The following is a 5,433-nucleotide window of genomic DNA, read 5'->3' as shown; positions in this document are numbered from 1 at the left end:
GCAAAAAAAAAAAAATTTATGTAATAAAAATATACCAATATTCTTTTAAAATGCCAAATGATATAAGTATTTCACCTAATACATATTTATTATCTATGAAATGCACTCTCCTTTACGAGGCCTCAGAGAAGTAAACGAGGTGGGTCACATGGAACGTAAAAAGAAAACAGAACTCTCTTCCTAGATCTTTCTGCCTCTCCCTGGGAAATGCCCCGCCCCCTCTAATCAGTGTCTCGCCCTTCTCATTAGTCTGTAACCGCCCCCTCGTGTAACCTGCCTGCCTTTTTACATGTGTTAAAAATGAATTTTGTAAAAGCATTTCGTTGACACAGACCCGTCACAGACAGTGGCGTTTGTCAGTGGTGCTGGGACTGAAGATCGTGCGTTTGCAGCGCCCAGCTCTTGCTCTGTATTTCCGCCTCTAGTCTCGCTTTTTTTTTTTTTTTTTTTTTTTTAATTTCTCTGTGTACATAACCCACAACAGAGGCAGAGACGCGCAGACCATCAGTCCTTGCTAGAACCGCCCGGCCGCAGATGGCGCGGCCGAGCAGGTGACACCGGGGGCCGGCCCCCAGCCGTCGAGACTCTCAGCTCCAGCGGAGAACCGCCTGCCTCCGGACTTGGGCGTGTGGAGGGCACGTCACGCCCGTCTCGGGCACACCGCTCCCTGGCCGTGCAAATGTGTCCTGGAGGCACTGCCTGGCCGCTGCTCCTCAGCGGCTGCCACACGCAGCTCTCTCTGCGGGAGGGGGGCCTCGGGGGGCTTTTCCGGCACCCTCCATCAAGTAGCAACGTGGGGAAAACCCCCTGTGCCAATGCAGAAGGCCCTCACCCCAGGGCTTTCACACAACTCTCACTGCCCGGCATACGCAGGTTTCTGTTGGGAGTGCGCCTGCACCCCAGGGTTGGTCATGTGTTTTTTCAATCCCTATTCCGGTGCCAGTCCAAGGGGTGCTTCCGTCTGTCACCTCTCCAGTTACTTCTCCCGCGTCCCTGCGAGAGTCCGCCTTTGCACCTGAACGGTACCAGAGTGCGCCAGGAAGGAAAAGCCAGCCAGATGGAGGAGGTGGAGGGTGAGGGGCCGGAAGGGGCACAGGGACGGCGACAGAGACCAGCCCAGCTGGCAGGTGGACAGGAAGCACCATCACTGGCTTGTCTCTCGTGACCTGGGTTTCCAGCTTCTTTCTAGTTGAGACTGCCACCCCCTAGAAAACCCCCACGCGCCAGAAAACTGAAGGCCTGCTGTCGTAAGGGGTGTTCTCATCTTCTGTTTGAACTTGACCATAACCGTGCCGTGGGATGAGAAAGCTGCCGCATTTTATCAGCAGGTCTGGTCCAGAGACGATCCGAAGTCTGCCACCAGGGCTCTTTAGAAACAGCGCGACGAGTAAAAGGGAATTTGGTCTTCATGTCACCTGATCACAGAATTGTCACTGCCGAAATAACCTTCTGTCGTGGGAATAAGTTGTAATCAGTACTCATCTCTGTTTTTGTCACTGTTCCCTACTTGCATTGTTTGTATTGTTGGAAAGTATTCCTCCTATAAAATTAAACTAACCTGCCTTAAGAACAGAATGGAGATGTGTGATTTTTTTTTAAAGAAAAACGTAATCACGTGGGCTTAAGTATATAAAAATGTACATTTTTTAAACATAAAAACAGGTATAAGAGTAGAACAGTAACACGAACACACGTGCGGCCATCCTCCATACACCTTCTCTGTTTAAAGAAAAATGTAATCACATGGGCTTAAGTATGTGCACCTTCTCTGTTCAGCTACGTATTGCTGACTTCTAATGCCATTCAATAGCCAGGGTTCACCTTTCCAGTGGTCTCGCGGGCCATTCGCTTTTTACGTTGTTTTTTAAATAGGCTTCCCGCCCAGCACGGAGCCCAACTTGAGGCTTGAACTCACGATCCTGAGATCAAGACTTGAGCTGAGAGGGATAGTCAGACACTTAACCGACTGAGCCACCCAGGCCCCCGTCATTCTTTTTTTTTTTTTTTAACTGAACACAGCCCAAATATACATTTAATGGGATTTCTTCACGCCGATGGGTTTTTTTGGTAACCATTTTCTTGAGATCGAATTCACGTACCATATAGTTCACTGTTTAAAGCATGCAACTCATCGGTATGTAGGATATTCACAATTGTGCAGGTATCACTACAATCAATTGTAGAACTTTTTCATCACCCATTAACACTCCCCCCCCCCCCCCCCCAGTTCTCCCAACCCTTGGCAACCACTGACCTGTTTTCTGGCTCTATGGATTTGTCCACTCTGGACATTTCCTATAAACAGAATCATACAGTGCGTGGCTTTCGTGTGTGGCTTCCTTCACTCAGCATTGGGTTTTCCAGGTTCATCCACGTTGTAGCAGGCGTCAGGACTTCATTCCTTTTTATTGCTGAAGAATAATCCACTGTGCGGATAGACCACGTGTTGTTTATGTGCACTCACCAGTCGACGGACATTCGGGTTGCTTCCACTCTTTGGCCAGTATGAATAATTCCGCTTCCATCATTCATGTTCAAGTCTTTGTGCGGACGTATGTTCTCCTTTCTCTTCGGCCTGTACTAAAGGTGGAGCTGTTGGGTCGGACGGTAACCCTGTGGTTAACCTTTTGGAGAGCTGCCAGACTGTTTTCCCAAGCAGCCGCGCCATTTTACATTCCCACCAGCAGTGTGCATGGCTTCCGATTTCTCCACATCCTGGCCGACGCTTGTTACGTCATTTTGACCATGGCCGTCCTGGTAGGTGTGAAGTCGTATCTCCTTGTAGCTGCGTCTGTCTTTATAGGATCTATCCCTCCACCCCGCACCACCCCCCTACATACACACCCTGATAATTTGTCGAAGAAACAAGATTGCATGTTCTCTGAGCCTCCCGTGTTCTGGCCTTTGCAGTGTCCCTCTGGAGGTGCCTGGGTGGCTCTGTCGGTTGAGCGTCCGACTCTCGGTTTTGGCTCAGGTCACGATCTCACGGTTCATGAGTTTGAGCCCCACATCGGGCTCTGCGCTGACGGCACAGAGCCTGCTTGGATTCTGTCTTCCTCTCTCTCTGCCCTTCCCTCGCTCACACTCGCACTCTCAAAATAAACTTAAAAAAATGTTTTGAAGTGTTCCTCTGAACTTCATTTTCCATTAATAAATACTGTGGGGGGAAAAGCTGTTGTTGAATCTACAAGTTTGGTCAGATTCCCTTTTGATCAGATGCTTTCCCTTTTTTGGGGGGCGGGCGGGGGCGGAGAATGAGTGGCAGGAATTTCTATTTTCATCCATCTGGTGGCTTGCAGTGTCTTTTTTGTAACGTTGGAAACTGTTGCCAATCGACACCTAGATCCATTAACTCACTAAGGTTGCAAAGTGAGGATATTCGAACGCTATCAATGGTTTTTAACTTACTTTGAAATACCTTTATAAAGAGAGAACCTAGTGGTACAGTTTGTATGGGTAAAGCAAGATAGGTGCTTAATTTTTTTTCTCGACCAGTTCTGAAAATAGCGGATTGCTTTCCTAGCATTATACAGTGGTCACCGATTTGTTCTTGGTTTTTGAAAAAAAAAAAAAAAAAGCCCACACGGTTTTCTTAGTATCGTTATTATCAACACACGGTTTAAACATGGTTGGTGTGCTTTAATCCATTCGAGTTGTTACCCTTATCGATGCTTAAATTCCCCTGTCTTTGGCGGGGGGACCTTGCCTGGTTGGCTCCTGGGTCCTTTTTGGTTTTGGGGAACAGCCTTAGCTGGCTCCCTTGCTATCCCGCGTGACCCGGAAATGGTCATTTCTCCATGGAGGGTTGGGTCTCTTGGTGCTAGAGGCACTTACCGATACTGGGCTGGTCATTGTTTTTAGGCCTTTTAAATAGGTAGGCAATATTTTCTTTCTTTCTTTCTTTTTTTTTTTTTCAGGATAAAGGGATGAGAAAATATCACGTAATTACTCCTTCTCTTTGTCCTGTATCGTACACACACCACAGTTTCAGAATAACGGAACCAACACGACCACCAATAATATAAGTAACTAGAAACTGGCATTTTTCCCCCAGTTATTTTAAGGTGTACCTCACTAGGAATATGTATTCAAATTGACCGTGTTTTAAAGTAACTTGGAATCTTTCCATCCTACGTGACTATCAGCTGGGCACGTGTGTTTCGCTTTATTTTGGACTTTGCATTTTTATTTTATTTTATTATTTTTATTTCTTAAAAAAAATTCTTTTTGCGTTTATTTATGTTTGAGAGAGAGAGAGACAGAGCACGAGCAGGGGGAGGGGCAGAGAGAGAAGGAGACAAGGAATCCGAAGCAGGCTCCCGGCTGTGAGCTGTCAGCACAGAGCCCGACGCGGGGCTCGAACCCACAAGCCATGAGATCATGACCTGAGCCCAAGTCGGACGCTCAACCGACGGAGCCACCCAGGCGCTCCTCAATTTTATTTTCTAGTTATGTAAGATATTGACACGATTCCAAAGACAAACAAGGTGTATTCAAAGGAGTTGTTTTTACTCTTGCCTCTACCCTATTTTTTTCCCTCTCCTTAGGGGTCACCATTTAGGAAATACTGCCTTTTCCTGCATTGTTCAGTTTTTAGTATAAGCAGATACATAGGCATATGTAAGTGCATACACAGGCATATACGCAGGCTGCACACATATATACGTGTGAATATATGCATATACACAAATACGTCCACATCTGTGTTTGTGTTCACTCCTCTCTCCGATAAACGGTAGCACACCAAACACACTTTTCTCCGCCTGGCATTTCGCACTTACAAATGTACCTCAGAGGTCACCAACGTCTGTATTGGCTGCTGTAACAATTTACACCAAACTTCGTGGCTCAGTCGGTTAAGCCTCCAACTTTGACTCAGGTCATGATCTCAGTGTTCGTGAGTTCGAGCCCCGCATCGGGCTCTGTGCTGACAGCTCAGAGCCTGGAGCCTGCTTCGCATTCTGTCTCTCTCTCTCTCTCTCTCTCTCTCTGCCCCTCCCCCCCCAAAAATAAAATAAAACATAAAAAAAACCAGAAATCTATTCTCTCATAGTTCTAGAGTCCAGAAGTCTGCGATCAAGGAGTCGGCAGGGCTGGGCACCCTCTGAAGGCTCTGGGGGAGGATCCTCCCTGCCTCTTCCAGCATCTGGGAGGGGTCGGGGAGCATCTGGGGTCTGCCTGCAACCCTGGCATTCTTGGGTTCCTGGTGGTAGAGCCACGCCCCCAGTCAACCCCTCCCCCCCATCTTCATCACCCTCTCTGTTCCTCTTCTGTCTCTTCTCAGAACACATGTCCTTGCATTTAGGACCCACCGGCGAATCCTAGATGATCTCAACTCAAGATCTTTAATTACCTTTGCAAAGACTCATTTTTCCAAACAGGGTCGTGTTCACAGGTTAAAGAGGGCCACCGTTCGACCCACTACCATCTGGG

This window comes from Herpailurus yagouaroundi, unplaced genomic scaffold (genome assembly GCF_014898765.1).
Source record: "Herpailurus yagouaroundi ecotype Mexico unplaced genomic scaffold, PumYag 67525, whole genome shotgun sequence".
Lineage (NCBI taxonomy): Eukaryota > Metazoa > Chordata > Mammalia > Carnivora > Felidae > Herpailurus > Herpailurus yagouaroundi.
The sequence above is the reverse complement of the archived record's forward strand: the minus strand, read 5'-3'. Positions refer to the sequence as shown.